This window comes from Triturus cristatus, chromosome 5_2 (assembly GCF_964204655.1).
Source record: "Triturus cristatus chromosome 5_2, aTriCri1.1, whole genome shotgun sequence".
Classification (NCBI taxonomy): Eukaryota; Metazoa; Chordata; class Amphibia; order Caudata; family Salamandridae; genus Triturus; species Triturus cristatus.
The window spans coordinates 35,841,870-35,866,255 of NC_140588.1; the positions used below are offsets into that span (position 1 = coordinate 35,841,870).

Genomic DNA, 24,386 nt, shown 5'->3' on the forward strand with positions numbered 1-24,386 from the left:
GCCCAGCAGCCAATCAGAACCGTTTATGAAACGAAAAAACTACAGTACCCATGAGTACCCGGGTACCACGTGACCAACCATAGAGTCTCTCATATAAAAGGTACAACAGGAGAAAGTACGTCCTCTTTCTTTGCTGCTCCGCAGCCAGTTAAGTGCCTTTTTCTTCTTACTCTTGTTACATTGTTGCATTATTGTCTGTGCAATACTGTTTTGACGCGCTCGCTTGCAAATTGTACTTTATTACTGTTACATTGTTGCGCGCTGTCTTACGCGGTTCATTTATTTATTCTGCTCCGCTTCGCGCGGTGCACATGCAGGGAGCGTGGTCTCACCTCCCTAGGGCGTGACGCTCGCTCGAGCGTCGGTGTCCGTGTTTAGTGGAGTGGGAGTAAAGGGGCTGAGAAGCTCGCGCTAGCGCGCGTGCTTCTCTGTTTACATCGAATCTGAGGCGGCCGTTTCCGCGCATGCGCGGCGGCCATTTTCATTGTTTACATAGCGTGTTTTCACACGGAGCTCAAGAATCGGTTGTTCTTCACACCGCTGCCCACTGCCTCAGCTTCTCTTCAGCCCCATCGACGCCCTTTGCTGTTTAAAGGCCTGGGGCTGTACAATTACGCATAGGCTCTGCCTAGAGTGACTCAGCAAGCCCTCCCTCCACAATTAATTTATTTATTTATTTATTTTTTGGTCAGGTTTTTTCTGCCCTTTCTTAGTGGCTTGCTGTGGGGTTTTTCACTCCCCCTGAATTGTGCCTTTGGCATTGAGATATCTATTGACATTAAAGTGTCATTTTGTGGGCATTACTTTCACTTTTCCAGTGAAGCACGATAAAATGGAGGAGTATTTTGATGAGGATGATTACTCCTTTGAGGATGAGAGCTCAAGTTTCCTTGAGCAGGATTTAGTAGAAGCATTGGACCAAGGAGTTCAGCACTCCGTTAACAAAGCTCTGGTCCACGCTATTAATCCGCTGAAGCGTCATTTGACGCAATATGCCAAGCAGCAAGGTTGGTTGCCTTCTTCTCGTTCTTCCAAGTCACCAATAAATCCGCATAGGGCGGATTTTAAACGCTTGGCTAAATCTCTAGCCTCAGAAGGCTTCCTCCATTCCTTTGGTAGGCGCTTCTACCTCGGCAGGCTGTCATACTGACACTGACGCTCCTCCTTCTTCCTCTTCTGACCAGGACGTCCCTCCACCACGCAAGAAGGCTCGCAAGGAGCATTACGTGGACGCTCCTACTCACCCTCAGGTCCTAACCTTTGAACCATCGGAGATATATCACCCCCATTCGTCTTCATGGCTTCCTTCTCCTGCGGTAGCTGAATATGTCCAGGCGCACATCCGTCAACCCTTTGAAAAGGATGTTAGGGCTCGCCTCCGCTCCGAGTGCCCTCGCCCGGATCTTGCAGATCACCTGGCAGACACTCCTGAAATTGACCCCACAATGCTTTCCTATCTGAAAAAATTTGCTAAAGATCCTAAAAAGGGTCTGGACAGATCTTGGCGGTCCTGTCAAGATAAAATGCTGGATTTAATGGGACCCCTTACCAAGATCCTTGATCTCGGATTTCAGGCCAAGGAAGCTGAATCCCTTGTGGATCCGGATGAACTCATAGAATGGGCTCAGAGGGCTATTTGCCAGTTAGGCAACGCAAATTGTGCCATTTCAAGTGAGCGCCGCCGCTCTATTCTTCTAAAGATTGATCCCAAATTGGCGGAACTTTCTTCTTCCGAGTCTGGTCCGGTGGCTCAAGGTCTGTTATTCGGCCAACCGTTTCTTAAGGAACTCACTAAATTTGTTGCAACCTTCAGCGGTTTGGATAAGGCGCAAGCTTCCATCAAGCGTGCACTTCGTCCGGTTTTTGCCAGGGCCGGACGACATAGGGGACGCTCGTTCGGCCGTGGCTCCAATAACCCCTCCCAGAGAGGTTATCAGTCCCAGAGAGGCGGTGGTCAGGACTCCGGCTACAACTCCCGCTCGAACTTCTATCCTTCCCGAAAAGGGAGAGGTCAATTCCGGAAAGGCCGTTCCGGTGGCAACCAAGGTGCTTACCAAGACTCTAATACCTCAGGTGAGTTTGATTTCTTTTTCCGAGGTGGTTCTGGGGGGCAGAATACGTTTTTTTCTCCAGAACTGGCGTCAAATCTCCAACGATGCTTGGGTTCTGCAAACTGTTCAAGGTTTCAAAATAGAATTCTATCAGACCCAACATCAATCCCTCCCCCCAACTCCTCTCCATTTTTCTCTTCAGGACCAAAAGTTTATTTCGGCAGAGATAGAATCCCTTCTCGCCAAAGGGGCAATCATGTCAACTGTCCCCCACCCTCACGGGTTCATCAGCAATGTTTTCTTGGTTCAGAAAAAAGGGGGTGGCAATCGTCTGGTCCTCAACTTGAAGGATTTCAACGGAAGTGTAGTTTACAGACACTTCAAAATGGAAGGGATCCATCTTTTGCGCGATCTTCTTCGCGAAGGGGACTGGATGGTTCGGTTCGACCTCAAGGATGCGTATCTTTCCATTCCCATTTACGAGCCTCATCGTCGTTTTCTTCAATTCAGTTGGCAAGGGATTTGGTACGAATACACGGTTCTCCCCTTCGGCCTCTCGTCAGCACCCTGGTGCTTCACGAAACTTCTGAGGCCCGTAGTGGAATGTCTGCGTGCTCGGGGGGTCCGCCTGATAATCTATCTCGACGACATTCTTCTCATGGCGGACAAACCCCTCACAGTATTAACACACCTGGAATGGTCTATCGACCTTTTACAATCCCTGGGTTTCCTAGTCAATCCGCAGAAGTCTATCTTGAATCCTACTCAAGTAATCGAGTTTCTGGGTTTTCAAGTGAATTCCCTATCCTGTCAACTATTACTACCACACCAAAAGATTCGGTACATCAAGAGAGAATTGAGGTCTGTTCTTTCCAGACAGATTGTGTCGGTGAGGTCGTTAGCACGTGTAGTCGGTCTACTGGCGTCCTCCATTCAGGCGATATTCCCAGGTCCGCTGCATTACAGAGCACTTCAGAGATTGAAGATTCGTCATCTCCAAAAAGGTCTTCGCTATTCAGATCTGATTCCTCTTTCCGAGGATGCGAAGAGCGAGATGCAATGGTGGCTGGACCACATGGAGGCCTGGAATGGACGAGCCCTGTTCGGCTCCGCTCCGGATCTGGTGATAGAATCCGATGCCAGTCTTTGGGGTTGGGGAGCCCGGTGCGGTCCCATCTCCACCGGGGGTCGCTGGTCCCCCCAGGAACTGTCTCTTCACATCAATTGCCTAGAACTTCTAGCGGGGTCTTTTGCGATTCGGTGCTTCTCCCCTCATCAGACCAATTGTTGTATTCTTCTCCGCATGGACAACGTTTCAGCGGTCCGGTATGTCAACAAGTTGGGGGGAACACGATCCAAGATTTTGGCGGAGATCGCCAAGGATTTTTGGCACTTCTGTCTTCAGCAGAAGATCACAGTTATTGCCGAATATCTTCCCGGTTGCCGCAATCAGATTGCGGACTGGAACTCTCGCCATCTTCGCGACTTCAGCGATTGGCGCCTTCACCCGCGCATTTTTCGCATTCTCCGTCGCACTTGGGGTCAATGTCACCTGGATCTGTTTGCGTCTCGCCTAAATACTCAACTCCCTCTATTCTTCAGCTGGAGGCCGGATCCGAAAGCCCTGGCCACAGATGCATTTCTTCAGACTTGGCCGTCCACTCTGTGTTACGCCTTTCCCCCGTTCATGTTGATTCCCAGGGTTCTGGCCTACTCGAAACGTTTTCAAACGGAGCTAATTCTCATTGTTCCGCTGTGGAGAGCTCAACCATGGTTCCCAGACCTTCTGGAGATGTGTTGTGCGGTTCCGTTCCTTCTTCCCCAGAAGTGGAATCTGTTGCTGGATCCCCTAGGCGATCCGCATCCTCTGGTTCTATCCGGCAATCTCCTTCTGTTGGCGTGCCGAGTTTCGGGGATCGCTGGTCGCTCCCAGGCCTTTCATGCGACGCTTCCAAATTCATCAGTGACGCCTGGTCTCCCAGTACTCACAAAAGATATAGAGCCTCATGGAAACGTTGGTGTGACTGGTGTGTTCAGCGGGAAGTTGATCCCGCTTCAGCAGATGTGGCTCTGATTATTAATTTTCTAGCTTCTCTCGCTTCTTCTGGTTTGGCTTATCGTACGGTCAACAACTTCCGTTCCGCCATTTCTGCCGCCCACGTTCCCATTAATGGCAAACCGGCGGGTGAACATCCCTTAATTTCCAAATTGCTTAAGGGCATTCGTTTAGCGAATCCTCCGTGCCCTAAATATGTCTCGCTTTGGGATGTCTCCATTGTTTTGAGATTTTTGGAGGCTTGGCCTTCTAATTCATTACTTTCTCGCAAGCAACTCTCTGCTAAATTGACTATGCTGTTATGTCTCGTTTCTTGCAAACGAGTGTCTGACGTGCGGGCGTTAGACTTGGCAGGTCGCAGATTTACACCTGAGGGTGTCACTTTTCTAATCTCTAAACGCACCAAGACTGCCACCTCTTCGGTTACTTATCCTTCCTTTCCTCATCATCCCAACCTTTGCGTTGTTCAATGTGTCAAGGATTACGAGGTATGTACTGCCCCTTTACGTTCTGATACACAGGGTCAATTACTTATTGCCTTGCAAAAACCTTTTCGTCCCGTTACTCCTGCTACTTTAGCTCGCTGGGTTAGATGGCTCTTGTCTGAGGCTGGAATTGATGTTTCCATTTTTGGTGCTCATTCGGCTCGCGGGGCCATGGCCTCTAAAGCGTTCTCGATGGGTGTTTCATTACTGGACATCATGAAAACCGCAGATTGGTCTTCTGATTCTATGTTCAAGACCTTTTATTACAAGCCTATCGAACATATTGCTTCTGTAGTGGTGGATCAGCTTTGAACAAGCATAATCGGAGCCTCCTGTCCTGACATAGAATTAAAAATTTGCAAACATTCGTGACAAGAATTTTCAATTCTATTAAGGACAAGGAGGCGAGGATTATCCCACCCAAAGTCATGTTTGATTCTCATGTTTATCATTGTCACAGTTGCATTTGATTTATGGCAATGCATTGATTTTCTCTCTGTTTACCCTTCCCTTTTATTGCCTTCACTCTCTTTATTGGATGAGTATTACGGCTGTACTTTCTTTTCAGGTTCTGACCCGAAATAGTGATTCTACTGTTTATCCTGCTTACTCCGCTTGGATCATCTGCTGCCTTCCTCTGTTCGGCGTTTGCTGTGTTTCTAGCGTCAGGATGATCACCGACTGTGGCTGATGGACTTTGTTTCCTGGCATGCTTCGTTTTCCATTGGATTTCATGTTTTTTCCTGTGAACTGCTCCTCACCAAAGAAAGAGGACGTACTTTCTCCTGTTGTACCTTTTATATGAGAGACTCTATGGTTGGTCACGTGGTACCCGGGTACTCATGGGTACTGTAGTTTTTTCGTTTCATAAACGGTTCTGATTGGCTGCTGGGCATTTCTAGTAAAGAAATGAGAAAGCATAATCCTCGCCTCCTTGTCCTTAATAGAATTGAAAATTCTTGTCACGAATGTTTGCAAATTTTTAATTGTCTATTGGAGTACCGTTACTTGAATCAGGTGCCGTGCTAACAAAAACCTGGCTACCCTAAGGCATTTTAATAAAAGTGCTTGTAACACATTACATAGGCGGCTTTGAAGCCATAAGCCATATTTGACTGTGCAGATAACAACCTTTCAGCTGCTTTTGTGGGCCCCCTGCAACTGGTGTTAAACACATTTTGCTCTTTAACCCTTTAATAACAAAATTGGAAATAAGTTCCTAGGGACGGACAGCATGTTCCGAATATATTCTGATACAAATAGCGTTTTTGATGCTTGCATTTTTTTTATACCTGTGAATAAAGTTAGGTCTTTGGTATATAATAACATGGACGATGAAGGCAGCACAGCTCGGCAGGAGACTTTCGGGTGACTTACACAGAAGGTTGTAGGAGACTGACTGGTAAGCCATACTATACAAATGACTCCCCACCGAAATTCCTGGGGACGAGACTAACGAGGAACTGAAAGCAGCAACGTGAAAGCCCACACTATCCACACATAATAAATCAAGAACAGTGATTGAACCATCAAGGAACGGATAGCATAAGGTGAGCAAAATATGGAAAAGGCATGGGGCTAGACAAACGTAGGAGTCAGAAAAGGTTAAGATTTGATTTTGACTGTTTTACATACGAATGCAGGGACGGAATTACATCTCTAAAGTCTCAAAACAGGTGTTAACTGCTTCCATCTTAGAGACCACAAACTTTCTTGATGTCTTACCAACAGCAGATAGAATCATACATGTACTGACTTTTTAAACAGGGCAATCTCAAACAGCAAGAAGCAAAGCACATGGTTGTTAAATGCCCAATTACTTACCGATAACCTTCATTAAACTGAATTGCACTCGAGGGGCATGGCCAAGCTGAGCAACAAGATGGCCGCCTAATCTGTCGGCTCTGCTGACCGGGCACAAAATCCGCCATATATCCGGTCAAAAGTGCCTAAACTGGAGCTTTATTACCAGAATCTACAATCGGAAGGGCTAAGGAACAGACTGATATCACTTGTGGCCAGAGAGGAGATACGGCAAGTCAGCGGCGCGATCTGCGCCATCGGGCCGGATTGAGACGAGGGAGCGGCCGCACGGCTGGCCGGCCGGGTGTATTATCGCAGCGGAAAACCTCCGGAATCACTGCCTCTGGCAGCTGGAGTGTTGGGTGATTGCGGGCAGCACCCCACCAAGTCAGGCGGGAGGACCTGGACAGTGGCTGCCACCATACATGGGCCGCGATTTGCAGGGAGCGTGCCGACGACGATCCGGTGCGGAGGAGGGCAGAGAGCTGACCGAGGACCTGAGGGGCCGATGAGCACGTAATTGCAGCATCGGCGCCGGTATCGGCCTCCACCGATGCAGACAGAACTCGGAGAGCGACTGAGGTGAGGTGGAAGCCCAGCGCCGGCTGGAAATGAGGTGCAGAGCCGGGCTGCTAATTGAACCATCAGAGGGACTTCACGCGGCTCCGCGCACCTGGGACAGCGCGGGACCAGAACCGCAGCGCCGCGGTATCAAAGAACTGATACACAGCTGCACGTCTGCAACCTATACCCATAACCAAAGTCAGTTGAGGTTCTGGATTGCTTTTTGACTAGTGGTATACCACGCGAAGGGCTTATTAGCTGGGATGATGTGGTCACCCCCGCGGCTGCCTGGAGACATCGCACGGCCGCCCTGCTCAGCTGGCCGCAACAGTTGCTGCACAAGTGAGCATAGACTACCGCTGAAAGCCTCCTGTGGAGTAGACCCTCCTTCCCTGAACGCCGACTCTGGTGCACAGCCGGGGTGTGTACTTGGGGCGGCTTTGGCGCGCTCTTGATCACACCCTGGTGCTGGGGGGGTCCAAGAAGTGTGAAACCAGAGGCCGCACTCCGGCCATTCATAGACTGTATTGCACAGGAAGGCGGATATTGGCGACCCCACTGCTGGCTGGCACACGTTGTCCTCCGTACCAACCGCAAGTAAGCCAGATCGGAGAGACGTGCATACATCATGGCGGGGGGCCGCAGCTCAAAGGCAGCCCTCCAGGGCCAAATTGACGAAATACGCATGGGAGGGAGGTCATGGCGCGAGCCCCAAAGGGGGGTTAGCTACATCCGACAAAACTGAGCCCAGTGGGAAGCAAAAGGAACTAGCGTTGCAGGATATTCTCGAAGCCATAACCACCGTCCGCACGTCCTTGGAGTAGCGGATTGACACAGTGTCCACCGAAGTGTCTCTTATTACAGAAGATACGCGCTCAATCATCTTGCGATTAAAAGATGTCAAAATCAAGGCGACCTCCCTGGTAGAAGGCACGTCAGAGTTGTAGAGAAAGGTGGATGAACTGCAAACGCACGCTGCGAAGCTGGAAGCGCAGTTGGATAACTATGAAGGATGCTCCAGGTGCAACAACGTCCGCATAATTGGGGTGCCGGAGCGTGCGGAAGGGCCATCTGTGGACATTTTCGTAGAAGATCTGATCAATACTTGCCTCAAGCCACGAGGACTCTCCAACTTCTTCTCAGTGGAGCGAGTGCACAGGGTGCCAAGAGGCCGACCGAGGCCTGGAGCCCCCCCATGACCACTTTTTGCAGGATCTTCAAGTTCCGCGACAGGGATGTCATCCTGCAGTGTGCCCATTCCGCCCCGCCAGTGGAATTCCAAAATAGTCGCATCACTTTCTTCCCGGACTTCACCCTCAAGGTGCAAAGACAGCGACGAAGCTTCCTGGAAGCGAAGAAAATGCTCCGCGACAAGGACTTGAAATATGCAATGATGTTCCCGGCTAAGTTGAGGGTGGAACCGGAGGGGAAATCCTGGTTCTTCACCATCCCGGAGGAGACCTGGGCCAGGCTGGAGGGATGGCGTACGGCAGACCACCGCAATAACCATGCCTGGGGTGTGAGGATGGACGGTGACGCCCGAGCTTCTGGTGGTGGCTCGCCACAGCAGGACTTCAATGAGGCGGCGGGTGGTGCCGAATAACTGGTCTGTATGTTTTCCCTTTGGGAGGTGGAATGATTCCAGGTGGACAGAGGGCTGTGGGGATAGAGTTGCCCCCGAGAAATGCGTCAGACATTTGTTGTCTTGATTTAGAATGTCATAGATGACTTTGTTGACCTGATCTCCTCGAAATTTGCCTGTTCTCCTACTAATCAAGTGGGCGACGTTGGGTGTATGTTAGGCCCTTGCTGATGCTCTTAGCATAAACATGTTTGGCTATTAATGTTAATATTGGTAAAACAAAATTTCACAGGGACGGGTGCTCGGTTCAGCTGCACGACCCCGTAAGTTCTTGGAAGGGTGGGCGATAGACACTCTGCTAGTTTGGGGGGCGGGAGGTTTTGTTACTGCTGATTAGGGAGGCAGGGTGAGGGGGTTCAGAGACAATACGTTGGGGCTGTGGGGTGGGTGGGAGGGATTGTATTTGTGTTTTGATTTAGGTATTGTTTTTGTTCAGGCATTCCATCTTCGATTGGTCTTGGAAGCAAATTGCGACAGATGCGGTGTTTGTAAAGCTCTCATTGGCTACAGTGTTTAGGAAAGTAATGGAATCCTTTCTCACTTCCCCCTGGACGTGCTCCTCTCTGGAGTACCTCACACCTTTCACACAGAGGGATAGGTACCATGCATAGACAAAAACTCAACATGTTATCCTGGAATGTAAATGGGCTGGGAGACAAAATTAAGAGAGGGGTGGTTCTCCAATTCCTGAAACGGCACTCGCCTGATGTCGTTTTTCTACAGAAGACCCACCTGTTGGGTAATGGTTGTAGCCTTCTCTCTGTGGGGTTTCTAGATGGCTGCTCACTCCGCTTTTGGTTCTGGTTCCCGGGGGGGGGGGGGGGGGGGGAGCATTCTAGTTCGTAAATCCTTCCCCTTGGCTGTCAATGTGGTCCGTACGGACCCCCTAGGTAGATTTGTGGCGGTGTCCGGGAGGGGGCTGCCCTCAACCTGGTATCAGTGTACATTCTGCCAGGCCTACACACACAGGCCTTTATCGACCTTGGTGATCTTCTCCTGAACCTCCCTGGATCGCTGACCCCAAAAGGACCAGCCGATCTCACGCAAACGCATACATAGTTTTTTGGGGGGCTACGGGCCTAGTGGATGTCTGGAAGTGCCTGCACCCAAGGGAGCTGCAATACACGCATCTCTTGGGCCCCCATTGATGCATGTTGCGCATAGACCATCTACTCACACTCACGCAGCAGATCCACAATGTCCAAGATATTCAACATTTGGCTAGGGGAATTTCGGATCACTCGCCTGTGCTGTGCAGGGTGGAAGTGGGGGAACCCACGGTCGGTCGTGTGACACCGATTAACCCATGGTATCTCACTATTCCCCCATCATAGAGAAGGTGCTGAGTGAATCTGACCTTTATTTTCAGGTAAACCTGGGTTCGGTCAGTTCATCTGTCTCACTTTGGGAAGCCTATAAAACTGTTATGCGGGGGGTTGTGGTGGGACAGATTGCTGGACAACGCAAGGAGAAGACTGCGGATCTGGTGCGATTAGAGGGTGAGATCCTGGTATTGGAATGAGCAGTCCGATTACAGGACTCGGAGGAAATGCGTCAAAAGCTCCGTATTAAGACGAAAGAATTCTCGGACTTAGCCACTGAAGCAGCTAAAGCACAATATAGGGCTACACTTAGTAGGATTTATGATGTAGGCGATGGCAGGCAAGTTGCTGGCATGGCTGGACCGAAGAGATGGGGCAAGGCGCGTAGTGGCTGAAATTACCACTGACCAGCATTCCCGCATTACTGCTCCGCAAGACATTGCGGATGCGTTTGGAAGACACTACCACTCCCTTTATACTTCTCTCACGACCTACTCAGAGGAGGAGGCCTAGTCTCTTCTACGAGATATTCATATGCCGGCTCTTACCACAGAGGAAAGCTCTGACCTGGAGCGAGACCTCACATTAACTGAAGTGAAGAAAGCTATCCATGACCTCTGTGGGGGGGGAAAGCATCGGGCCTTAATGGGATCCCCATAGAATTATTTAAACTGACGGCGAAAATGACTGCCCCTTTTCTCACAGACATGTACCAAGAGAATAAAGAGATTGGAATTCTTCCCGAGGATCACAGACTGGCTACCATCATTGTCATCCACAAACCGGGCAAGCCCGCAGATCTGTGTTGTTCATATAGGCCCATCTCGCTGCTCAATTTCGAGGCCAAGATCCTCGCGAAGGTCCTTGCCACTCTTCTGTTGCAGGTTCTTACCACCCTGATCCACCCGGATTAGTCCGGGTTTGTGCCAGAGAGAAACACATCTCTTGATCCCCGCCGATTACACAGAGTACTCTGCTGGACAGGTACAATTAGAGAGGACGCTGTGGTGGTGTCCCTAGACGCCGCACCGGCCTTCGACACGATTGAATGGCCATACATGTTTGCTGTGCTACACAAGCTAGGTTTTAGCCCGGAATTTATTAAATGGGTGCGCCTTCTAAATTGCTAACCATTGGCACAGGTGGTCGTCAACAATCAGAAATCCCCTGTCTTTTCTCTGGGTAGGGGCACCTGGGAGGGCTGTCCCCTATCACCGCTCCTCTTCGCCTTTGCCTTGGAGCCCCTGGTGGCCTGGATCCGTCAGGACCCTGCTATCAGGGACCTGAGATGGACTCACGGCTGGGAGGACCGCATATCATTGTATGCGGATGACATCCTGCTTTATCTAGCCTCCCAGCAAAGTCTCTTAACGTAGCAATGGATATATTCCACATCTTCGGTGGATTCACGGGCTACAAGATCAACTGGTCCAAATCGGTGCTCTATGTCCTTAGTGGGCGGCGGCCCCGATTCCCCCGGGTTTGCCAGCTGAGAGACGCCGTGGAAGTGTTTGAATATCTGGGAATCTGGGTATCCAAAGACCTTTCTCGAGTCTATGACACCAACCTTCGGCCACCGCTAGCACGTCTAAAATCTGATGTCCAGCACTGGAAGTCCCTTCCCTTAACTCTCCTGGGGCGTGCAGCATTATTTAAGATGATGTCCCTCCCCCGACTTCTGTATGCGCTGCAGAACACGCCTCCTCCGGTTGCGGTGTCGTACTTCAATGAACTTGAGTCTACAGTGCGGGACTTGCTGTGGGAGGGGAAGAGGGGAAGCCCCCCCGCATCGCCACGCAAAAACTCACACTGGGATGGTTTGATGGTGACATTGGGCTCCCGGATATGAAAAGATATTATTGGGCCTCGCAGCTCGTTGCTATCAACCAATGCAGGTATCAACGGCACGATGACCCGGCCTTTCGGATAGACTGATGGGGGGGGGGGGGATTCAAGGGGGCAGTGTACAGAAAATCTCTGACACCCGTCCTGTCCGACCCGACTAAGCATGCCGTGCAGGTATGGAAAGACGCTACTAGAAGCCTGGGTTGGGAGGGTAAGCTCACCCGAGCCTCGCTGCTCTGGCACTGTGATCAGCTGGGTCGGTTGTCGCGTTCCCTGGGTTTTGACAAATGGGATATCATTGGAATCTCCAGAACTGGGGACCTTTGGAAATCGGGCGAGGTCATACCATTTTCCAGATTGCAGCAAGATTACGAAATGGCCAACTCTGAACAATTCCGGTATCTCCAAATCAGGCACGCTTTGCTTGTAGTTCTCCCAAAAGGTGCTGACCTCCCTGAGTCCTCTCCGCTGGAGGACAGGATACTGGCAATTTTCCCGAAAAGGCTAGATCTCTGATATACAAGAAGCTCATTAACAACATGCTCGATCCCCTGATTCACCTGAGAAGTCAATTAGACAACGATGTGGCCGGGCTGGATGATGAGGAGTGGCGGGCCGCAGTGGCATCACCACGCGAGGTTGCCATCTCCTCCAGACTCCGTTTGGTCAAACTGAAAATCCTTCACAGAACATATTTGTCTGGACCCTTATTGGGCCATATGGGCTACGCCCAAGATAGTGGCTGTGCACGACACTGTGGGCAAGAGGGCACCTTTATTCATACCCTTTGGGAATGTGCTGCAACACAGAAATATTGGGAGGGGGTGACACTTATGATGGAGGAGGTATTGGGGCAGCAGATACAATGCAACATCAAAATGATTTTATTGAATATATGGGATCCCACGGACCTCAGCGCTGAAGAAAGAATTTGGGTTACTTTGGGCTTCATGGTGGCCAAGCGGAATATCGCACGACTGTGGAGGGCCCCGAACCCCCCTAGCATTGCAGACTGGGCCAGGGAAATGGATTGGTGTATGGTGATCGAGGCCCCTATTTATGTCTCCAGGGGGTGTCCGAAGAAATGGTCACACATATGGGGGCCTTGGAACACATTTAGGGGGGGGATATATGTGAACCACCAGGTAGCAAGGATGATGGCGCTGCTGAAGTTGGATAGTATGTGACTCCCGCTGACATTTATATCGTACTGTGCAATGAGCTTTTGATGTTTTACCAAAATGTGCATTACGGATCATGTGAGCAATACTGTGCTTTGATTGTTCACAGGCCTATTTTTCAATAAAAAAAACAAAACTGAATTGCACTCTTTTTAGCTCGAGCCTATGGCAGCGCACATGCGCTGCATAGGAAATCGACCTCTTGGAATGACTTCAGCTTCTGTAGGAGCTCGTGCTTGTTGTGCTCACACGCTATTGGCCTTTGCGCGTGGCTTTCGTACGCAATTGGCCAAAAGCGTGTGGATGTCTCAGCTTCTTGGGAAATGTTTACTCCCAGAGTGTTTTGCTCTCAGGAGCCAGCAGCGGCGTGCAGGGCCATCTGTTTTTAATTAGCTGTGGCGCACGGCAGTGTGCCATCTGTTTCGGGTCACACCGCGCTAGTTTGTTTTTACCAATGCTGAGTTGTCGTAGGTAACTTCTATTCTCACCGAAGGCCGGGTGATATAGGAATGTAAATCAAAGCTACGGCCGGTACCTCCGCAATGACTGAACCAAACTGAACAGCCGGAGGAAGTCACCGCCGGAAGTAGTTTTTCCTCCTCCTGGAAGCGCACATATATCTATTTTGAGCACTGTCCACACAGAGGAAGGAAGATGTTAAAGCGGGCCCGGGAGCTGCCACAATTTGCTTCAAACTTGACTTTTCAGGCCTCCTCCCATGGACTGGAGTTTATTTGACATCACGCCTGCAGCACGCGCATGGCCATTGGACTAGATGGCACTCAGTTTTCTCCTACCTTAGGATGGATTTTTCTGGGAATCTGTGGCGGTACTCTGTATAAACGTGAGTTACTTGCAGCAGAATTACAAATGCAAACCTGCCAGCGTTCCCCTTGTTGTGGCAGCGCGGCACCACCAGATCCCATGTCAGAGGCCTTTTGTGACCCGCTCGTTACGGTTTTGTGAAAGCCCCTCTTTTTGTTCCTCTTCCATCTTTACTATCTTATTTTAGAGTTTGCCGAGCAGCTGCTCAGGGCGTCTTCTCCACCTTGTCAGTTCCTGCAAACCTGATGCCAAAGCAGCGCTCATCACACGGCTGGGTGTGTCCGTTTTGGTGTCTGTGTTTTTGCAAATGTGAGCCGTCAGTGGGAGCTCCAGAATGCACGACTGTAACCGAGACAGTGGGTCTGGTTTTCGTTACACTTGTTTGTCAGAAAAACATCAGTCATTCAAATATGATTACGGTGGTGAGGGCCCGAGAATGGCGCACACTCTGCTAATCACCCCCTCCCCCTCAGCTCATTATTTAGGCTGGGGAGTTGCGCTCCACAGAAGCATGTGAGCCTCGCAAATGCAGTGGCATAAATAACCAAACGTGCTTGCGTTGCATGGTAAGGGTAAACAAAAATGTTGAGCACAGATAAAGGCATGTCAGGATGGCGTTGACCACAGGAGCAGTCATTGCCGACACGAGGAGACGGCCGTTACGAATTGCCTCAACATTAAAAGTAGTTGAATGAGGTCTCTTGTTGAGCTAAAAATGCGTGTATTTATAGCGTTATCGCCGGTACCACACTGGTGCCAGTCAATCTTTCAGCACAGCTGACCACGGTATCACTTACTTAAGAGCCTGGTGTTTGCAGTAGCTCTGTGACAGCCGCAGCGGTGGTGCTGTGCAGCAGATAGAGTGGGCCGCCCGGGTGGACACTGCTCAGCAGTGCTCGGTAATGAAGCTCTTTCAGTGGGTCAGGGGAGGTATTCAGAGTTCTGCCTCTGAGGGAGTACCACCGATCTCTCCACCATGTCAGAAGCCACTTGATTCCCCCCGTGGTGCCATAATGAGGTGCCTGGGCCGTTGCCGTGTGGTTTAACACCAACACTGCCACTGCTGCCGAAAGGGGCCCCTGTCCGGCATTCGGCCTTCTGTCCCAGGACAGACCGGCTGAGAAAGGGAGGCACGCAGAGATGAAGACCAGCCCCAATGGCACCCTTACACTGGGCTCAAGGACTGGATGGCTATCCTGGAGGCAAGATGTCGGGTGAAAATGGTATTTTTATCTAAGTCATCGTGCACACAGCACGTAAAATTCGAAGACCATGGCATGTCCTTCCAAACAATCAGACTGGAAGAACTTACGACAGCAGAAAACGAAGCTTCTGTCAGCTGTGGTACTCCCTCATTTAATGAAGAGTACAGTCACAGAATGGTTGTCAGGGAAAATCGGTGTGACGGTACAGAATGCATGTAAAAACCGACCAGTCTGCAGGGTGAAAGTTGTCGGTTCACTCCTCTTTCGAGCAGCAGAAGGACATACAGATGCCCTTAGCATGGAGAGCAAGACACAGACCGCTGCAGGAAGTACGACTGGCGGGCCTGGCAGTACGGGGACAGTGTGCCAGGAGAGCGCTGGGGGCTCTGAGACATCGCTGCCTGGAGTAGATGGCATAACCTTGAACACTTCTGGACTGGGCTCAAGGCTATCTGAGTAGAGCCTGGATCAGGAAAACACGGTCTCTCGCCCGGTTCTTCTTATATTTACCTTTGGTTTTTATTCATTTAAGCAGTGGGTCTTGTCCCCGAAGCGCTTTAGTGTTGACTGTATGGATGCAACATTGTAGGCCGATCCTGACAGTGATCTAATAAGAATAAGGGGCCCGTTACATTTGTGAAATTGCTGGCTTTGAGGTTGGTTGACCTGCCTGCATCATGCTTTAATGTTTGAGTTTCCCTGTGTATTATACTCTTAAAATAGCATCTGCTGTTTTCATTCGGTTTTCTGGTGACAAACGGCAGCATGGACACCCGAGCAGCTTTCTGGTGGTAAAGGAAAGGACTTCGCAGCTTAGAGGTATTTCCCATGTCGAAATATATTGCTTGCAAACCACTCACTGCTGTAGATGAAAACTATTGCAGACCACTGGAAAATGTCAGGTATCCAAGGATAGTGGCACTGTTAAAAATTCCAACTACTTTGTTGCTCAACGGCAAAACAGTCTTATTCCTTTGAAAAAAGAACTATTGATGGACAGAATGCAGAACAATGTCATACATTCACCCCAGTACAGAGATCTGGGCCTAAATCCATCGTTTTTTTGCTCACCATGTCATTCCAGTTTGGACCCAGCCATATGCAAATCAGTCCTGACCCTGTGCCCAATGGGAACAGTCCAGCCCGAACTGCCAGGCCAGGTCCTCCCTGGACTGGAAACAAGCATCCTAGGACCGGTTTCGGGGTTTCACCCCTCTTCAGCCAGGATAGCTTGATTCCAATGGCATGAAGAGCACGGGACCCACGTCTGGGCATACCCTTCCCACTCGGGGTGACAAATGCAAAAAACGATGGATTTAGGCCCAGATCTTTGTACTGGGGTGAATGTATGACATTGTTCTGCATTCTGTCCATCAATAGTTCTTTTTTTGCATTATTCCTTTGAAAGATAAAATCAGTGCACATGAAGTGAGAATGCCACAATAGTAAACGCCAATTGTACATTTGGTGAAGGCATTAAAAAGCGAATCAGGTGACGCCTGCAAACTGCAGTGTGCCTCTGAGGTTGCTAGGTCTATTCATATACGCTTAATCCACTGCTCTATTGTTGGGTCTTCTTTGAACTAATCATTGATTTGTAGGAGTTGTGCACTTTGTTTCATTTGGTCCACTTTGACTGAAAAACTTCATAACAGTGGTTAAAGGTAAAGCTCAGGAATTAATGCATGTTCTCCAGCATGCAAGGAGTGTTCTGGCAACAATCAGTATGATATGTTAGTCCTAGAAAGATGCAGGAACTTAAGTGCAGTTATAGATATGCATGATTACAGCAAAGAGTCAAGGAAGGAATGGGCATGCAGTATGCATTGTATTGTTTCCTACAGGGGATCATTCCAAGGAGGGAAAGGATTAGATGGCCATTAGTATTCCATCACACACTTGGTGATTTCTGCAAAGAGGAGTCAATGACGGAGTGTCTGTACCTGTAACCTCTGTCGGCCGGGCTGGGCTCCGTTGACCGGCGCTGCATGTTGGATACTGCGGCAAGGAAACCTGACGGCCGGGCTTGGCTCTGACAGTATCTGTGGCTCCTGGGCTGACTCGGGAAGAGTGATTGAGCGGCCGGGCTCGGCTCCGCTGCTCGTCACACCCGGGACCTCAACTACATCTCCCAGCATTCCTGCCCCCAATCAGCACGCTGCTTACGCCATCCGTTGGCGCCTGGAGGCGCATTTAGGCCCGCCTGGGGCCGAGGACCCTGGGAGTGTCTGTACCTGTAACCTCTGTCGGCCGGGCTGGGCTCCGTTGACCGGCGCTGCATGTTGGATACTGCGGCAAGCAAACCTGATGGCCGGGCTTGGCTCTGACAGTATCTGTGGCTCCTGGGCTGACTCGGGAAGAGTGATTGAGCGGCCGGGCTCGGCTCCGCTGCTCGTCACACCCGGGAACTGAACTACATCTCCCAGCATTCCTGCCCCCAATCAGCACGCTGCTTACGCCATCCGTTGGCACCTGGAGGCGCATTTAGGCCCGCCTGGTCCCTCGTCCGCGTGGACGCGCGCGGGACGTGCCGGGAGAAGCCCGGGACAAGGGCGGGACCGTCTAAGGCCGTCATAGGCCGAAGGAGGCTGGGCTGGGCCACCCCTCTAGGCTCGATAACAGAAGCCTGGGTCCCAGGACACTTGTGATCGCGGTGGGAGTGGGCAGGAAGCCAATGACATTGGGACATCAAAACGGAGGTGGTGCCTAAAAGGGGGTGCTGAAGGCCCTTACGGTTGGTACGGGTACCCTTGTATGGGTTTCGTAGAGTGTGTGGTGGGAGTATAAGCTGTCTAATACTGTTTGAAGGTACAAGGCTAAACTATAGATAGAATGGCGGGCAAAGTTAGAACACGCTCAACCAAAACCAAGCCCAGGATGCTCACCCCGCTAAACTGCTCACACAAGAAAATGGTATACTGCCCCCACAAATTATCCAACCCAGGGCAATCGATCGCATGCTACAAAAAGCAATTGGGGCAGTCTCCAGTGAAATTGAACGAACAGAGAGACGCCTATCTCTTACCCCATTAATCGAGCCATTGAACCCAACCCAGGCGCTAGATTGTGAGATTGTGGATACCTCCCCCTCTTGCTCGCAAGAGCTTAGTGCCCTGGACTTACCTTGTGCCCAGCAGATCTCTGAGGGGGAAACGAGGGACCACATCATGGGCACACCAACAGAGGTATGTGGGAAACGTAAATCCAGATCAAAGAAATCTAGAACCGGCAGCGCCCAGTCTAACACAAGAATTAAACCAGGGGGGGGGAGGAGCCTAGCGCGCAACCAAGATGGCCGCGTAGGTGCGAGGCTCCCGAGGACCTCCGCAACCTCCTACGTCTATCCTGATTTCATCCTGCCTCGGTTGAGGGGACAGTGTTGGTGAACCTGAGTTGAGGTGGTACCCGTTTTCCGTTTTCAAATCGGACCTCGGGTGCCGGAGTGAGCACCGATTGAAGTTTGCGGCCTTCTCCTCGCCGGACCCCGGATTTGCGTTGGGGGGTGACCCAGCGACAAAGTGAACAACAACGGCGGGCCGGGCCTGGCGAGTCGCGTACCCCGCACTTTCGCTTTCGCACCGTCTCTGCAAGTGTGATCGCGGAGCCCTTTGTGTTGGTGTGGCCTCGTTGGGGGACCCTGCCTGCCTGCCGGCTGTGACCCACCCTGCCGATCTGGGGTGGCCCCCCCCGGAGCTCGTGGCCCTGATTGCCTGCCCTCTACGGCGTTGCTGGTGCGATTGTGGGACCAGTGGCGATGGCCACGAAACAAGATGGAGATCGGTCAAAGGCCAAGTCGACCCGGCGTGGCACCGTCCATCAGGCCAACAGTATGGACCGCTATACCCTCCAGAGGGGATCTCCCGGCGGACCGCACAAGTCCCCCGAGGGCCCTTCTGATGCCCCGGACTTGCCCACGGATCTGACTCTCCACGACGTCATGGGCGCCATTTCGGAGATGAAGGCCTCGGTGGGCCAGCGGTTTGATACCCTGGCACAGAAGATCGACGCGGTCCTCGTGGATGTCGGCCTGGTGAGGGCCGATCTTTCCAAGACCAACGACCGAGTTAATTCTTTGGCCCAAACCGCATCGGGCCTTACGACTGAGGTGGCGGTACTGCAAACGGAGGTGCGCCGGCTTACTCAGGCGACGCCTTGAGGATTCCGAGAGTCGGGCCCGGAGGAACAACATCCGCATCATCGGAGTACCCGAGGGACGGGAGGAAGCGGCGGCGGATCTATTTGTGGAAGACCTGATCGCTACCCATCTCCAGCCTCGGGGACTGAGTAGATTTTTTGCCGTGGAGAGGGCCCACAGAGTTCCCGGGGGAAGGCCGAAGGTCGGAGCCCCTTCGCGACCTCTCATTGCCCGGATTTTTAACTTTCGGGACAGAGACGCGATCCTGCAAGCCTCCAGACTACAAGGGCCGGTCAAGCTGGAAAATATGGAAGTGAACTTTTACCCTGATTTCACCGAAGCGGTCCAGAAGCAGAGACTGAGCTTCCTGGGCGTCAAACGCCGACTTCGGGACCTGAACTTAAAATACGCCATGCTCTTCCCGGCCAAGCTGCGAGTGGAGGTGGATGGTCGCACGCACTTTTTTGATCGTCCCGAAGCGGCTGGGGACTGGCTGGACACTCTGTCTGGGGATCGTGATCGGGATGGCGGGGGGGGGCGGCGGGAGGAGATGGCCCACTGGATCGTGACTGAGGGTTCAATATTGGGCCTCACTCTGGACGAATACGATGCTATTTTCGATCAAGCGTCTGTCTTTGTACATTCCCCTCCCATGGAGGTTGTGTGGGGTCTAGGAGGGGTACTCTTTCCTCCTCTAGAGGGTCTAGCTAGTTTCTTCTATAGGGGCGACAGGCACACTGCAAGTTGGGGGGGCTGTCCGGGCTCATGCAGGGGTGCAGGGAGGGGGGAGTTTTGTTGGGATGGGTGGGTTGGGGTGGGTTGTTGTTTGTTTATACCACAAGGCAAACGTATCATTGTGTTATCTCTACAGTGCTCTCTGGGGGACGAGTGACGACTTCTGTTTATGATGGGGGGTACAGGACTTAGTTTGTTGTCCTGGAATGTTAATGGACTGGGGGACAGGATAAAGCGAGGTGTGGTCCTGCAGTTCTTGAAGCGAATTTCGCCCGATATAGTTTTTCTGCAGGAGACGCACCTCATTGGCAATTCCTTTTGCGCTATGAATAGACGGGGCTACCGCCTCGTGGCCCATTCGGGCCTCACGTCTGGTTCAAGGGGTGTGGGCATTATGGTAAAAAACTCGCTTCCGTTGGCGATTGATGAGGTGCGCCATGACGATAGGGGACGTTACACGGTTTTGGTGGGCAGAATGGAGGGCAGAGTGGTCGTTTTTGTGTCAGTATATGTCCCGCCGGGGCTGCAGACGACCACCTTTGCGGACCTGGGGCGCCTCCTCCTTGGCCTTCCGGAGGGGATTCTAGTGGTGGGGGGGATTTTAATGCTGTAGTTTCCGGAACTGTGGATCGTCACCCCCCTAGGGATCTCCCCCGGGCCCAAGCGTGGTTATCTGGCCTTTTGGATACCCTGGGGCTGGTGGATTGTTGGCGTTTAAAACATCCCACGCAGCTACAGTACACCTTCCATTCAGGGGCTCATGGTAGTCTCTCACGGCTAGATTATGTCCTGGTTCCGGCGGCACACGTTGGGAGGGTAGGGGAGGTGCGCCATTTGGCACGGGGTATTTCGGACCACTCTCCACTCTTGTTGCACTTTGATATTATTTCGAGGGGAGAGGGTAGGGTGGTCCCGATTAATCCCTGGTACCTGCGTGACCCCACCATTCGCGCAGAGCTGATTAAATCCCTTAAGCGCTATTTTGACGAGAATGTGGGGTCTGTGTCATCGGCGGTCTCACTGTGGGAGGCGTTTAAGACAGTACTCCGAGGAGAGGCCCTGTCCCTTATTTCCCACTCCCGGAGGCACGAGCGGGAGGAGGTGACCCGTGTTGAAGCTGAGATAGCCGAGTTGGAGGGGGATCTAGAATGTGGGGTGACGGATGACAAATTACATGTTCTCCAACTCAAGCAAGCGGCCTATAAGGCCCTCGTCACGGAGGCGGCCAGGGGCCTCAGTAGAGAGCAACAGGGGAGACTGTATGATGTGGGTAATAAGGCTGGTAAATTGATTGCGTGGCTGGACAAAAAGGAGAGAGCGAGTCGAGTTGTCCCGTTGATTGAGAAAACAAATGGTGTGTGTGTCACTGAACCGGAGGAAATAGTCTCCTGCTTCGCGGACTATTTCCATGGGGTGTATTCCCCGGTGTCTTCCCGCTCTGAAGAGGATTCCCATGCCCTGCTCAGAGATATCGCGCTGCCTTCCCTTTCGGAGGAGGACAGAGTGTCGTTGGACGCCGCTCCAACCTCCGAAGAAATCGCCCTCGCCATACGCTCGGTCGCTTCCGGCAAGGCCATGGGTCCTAATGGTCTTCCCATCGAGTTGTATAAAATGTGACCGGATACGCTGGCGCCGCATCTCCGTGCTATGTTCCTTGCGGCCCACTCGGTGGGTTCCCTCCCGCTAGACCAGCGTCTGGCTACCATCGTGGTTATCCACAAGGAGGGGAGGCCACGGGACCGGGTCACGTCCTATCGACCCATTTCGTTATTGAATGCAGAGCCCAAAATTCTCGCCAAGGTGTTGGCCAATCGGCTGGTCGGCGTAGTGTGTGACTTGGTCCACCAGGACCAGTCCGGCTTTATTCCACATCGCAACACAGCGCTTAACCTGCGGCATTTGCATGGGGTGCTCGCACGTGTCCCGTTCATACGGGAGCCGGCCATCTTGGCGTCTTTGGACGCCACTATGGCGTTTGACACACTTGAATGGCCATATATTTGGGCGACGCTCGCGAAATTCGGGTTTGGCCCAGGGTTTATTAGCTGGGTTAAATTGTTGTACTCTGGCCCACTTGCGCAGGTGGTTGTGAACGGTAGAGTGTCGGCTCCGTTTGAGTTGGGCAGGGGCACGCGGCAGGGTTGCCCGTTATCGCCGCTCCTTTTTGCGCTTGCCTTGGAGCCCCTGGCGGAGTGGCTGCGGTGGGAACCTTCTATTCGTGGTCTCCGCTGGACCCCCGAGTATGAGGACCGCGTATCTCTATACGCTGACGATATTCTCCTGTACCTGGCTTCCCCACGTAAATCACTGATAGTACTGGTTGATGTATTGCATTCATTTGGTCGTAACTCCGGCCTTGTCATCAACTGGGCTAAATCGTGCGTGTATGTTCTCTCTGGGGAGGCTCCTATCCTTCCGCGAGGCTGTCCTATCCAGATCGCCCCGCAGGGATTTAGGTACCTGGGTGTCTTCATTACTCTGGACCATAGTTCCCTCTAACCCGCGCGGCTGCGCGCCCGCGCACCTTTAAGGTACCGAGCGCGCAGTGACCCTTGTGAAGCGCGCGCACGTTCTCGCCGCCGGCCGCTTTTTAAATGCGAGCGGCGAAAAACGGCAATTTCCCGGTTGCCTGAGGCACTCCCTTTTCTCACAGTGATATTAGTTTGTATTCCGAAGGGCAGCAGCTGGTACCCTGGGCTGGCACTGCCCATTTTGCATTACCCTTACTCGAAGGTCATGAGGCAGCAGAAGGAACAGAAAAGAGTACACCACGTTTACTGTTTCCTCCTTCTCCATGTCCCTACGCAGTACAGAGGAGGCTGGAATAAAGGCTCAATCAGGTGAAGTCATCGGGGGGGGGGCTGTTAAAGGGCGCGATGTCACTTCCGTCTCCACTGGGATTTTGGTGAACTGGCATCGCTGCTGCACGGTTAAGTGGAGGAGGGTGGACGAGTGTGGGTTTGTGTCGCACATGCATTGTCCGGCAGGGAACCTTGTACTGCCACTTACCACAGTTTACTTGTGTGTTTGTGAATCTTGATGCGATTGTCCGTCTCTGATCGCGTGTTTGGTTAGCTAGGGAGCCAACCCTCTGCCAATGCAGAACTCCCAAAGACATGGTCTCAGCACAGTCCCAGGTCTCCAATGTAGAGTGGTTGTTGCGCGGTCACATCAGTAATGTAAGCGACAGAAGATCCGTGTATTAGAAACCTACGGAGGGGCCACAAAGCGCGGTCATGCTTGCTCTAGAAGCCACCATCACAGCCGCAGCTCGGTGTGACACCTTGCCACGGGCACTTGGACTGCTAGGACGCAGTGTGCGCAATATACATTTAATAATACAAAGTTTGCTTCCTAACAGCTTGCTTTTGCCTGCCGAGGCTCTGTCTCTGATGATAATACACACTGCACACCACAACAGCAGGATGTCAGAGAAGCAGCACGAGGGGGAAAAAAGTGCATCACCCTGCCTCCGTGCACTGGCCACGGGCCGACCAAACATAGGCACTGTGGCCGCTGCAGCTTCGCACAGGCCCTTCTCTCGGGCAGAAATAGGATACAATGTGCTAACAGTGCACTTTAAAAAAAAAAAAAATTACATTCCTCCTCCAAGCGGCCTCCCTGCTGTCTCCTTTCTGGATCAGAAACATCTCAAATGTTCAAACATGGCGTAGAACTAGCCCAGTACTCACAGCAGTCAAGGATACAAAGTTCTTACATGGATGTTGAACCCGTACACTAGAAAAACAATCAGTGTTCAAACAGACACAGAGTGTTTGCTGCTTTTATTTTGCAGTTACCTTAGCTATCGCCCAAACAAATGTAACCCTGACTCCGATAAACTGAAGTGTAATTCTTTTTGTGCAGGATTTTATAAAACGCATCGATTACATGTTCAGAATCATTTCTTCCCTTACACTGACATGAAAAGAAGCAGCAGATTTGTGATTAGTCAGCCAGCAATTAAAAAAGAAAAACACAGAATGAGTCAGCCCACTTCGGCCGTGGTCTCTCTTCAGTGCACACCTGCCTACAAAGTAGCTCACTTCAGGGCCATAACTAATAGGAAAAGGTAGTCTGCTTTTATTTCATTTTCCCCCCTGATATTTGGGATGGGTTATTTTAGTAAATTTGTGTATGCCAACCTTAGACTGATCCATTTTTATGGTTAGAAACAAACAAAACATTAATTGGTAAAGCCAATAGTTCTCACCTATGCAGGGTAATATGTTCTAACCGTGACGTACACAAGTGTGGCTGCTGTTCAGCATGGCTAAAAGTTAGTGTGTCGCAGAGTGAGGTTGAGCGCCGTAGATTGAAGTACATAGAGTGGAGTGGCAAGGACAAGAGAAGCGTGGAATGGATTTGAGTGGACTAGAGTCGAGTGAATTTAAGTAGATTGGGGTGTTGTGAAGTTTATTTGAGTGGAGTGGCATAGACTAGAGTGAATCACACCAAGCAGGGAAATCCGGACCTCAGCTTTTGCTAGTGTGAGTCTGCACGCCAGAGGAAAGTAAGAGGTAGACAGATAGTGCTT

The 24,386-nt window shown here is 51.4% G+C and overlaps 1 protein-coding gene across 8 annotated transcripts in view; it reads right to left on the bottom strand.

The window, feature by feature from the left end:
• The window catches only part of MSANTD3 (Myb/SANT DNA binding domain containing 3), a 324,673-nt gene that overhangs the window by 14,508 nt on the left and 285,779 nt on the right, over positions 1-24,386 (bottom strand). The window lies entirely within an intron of this gene.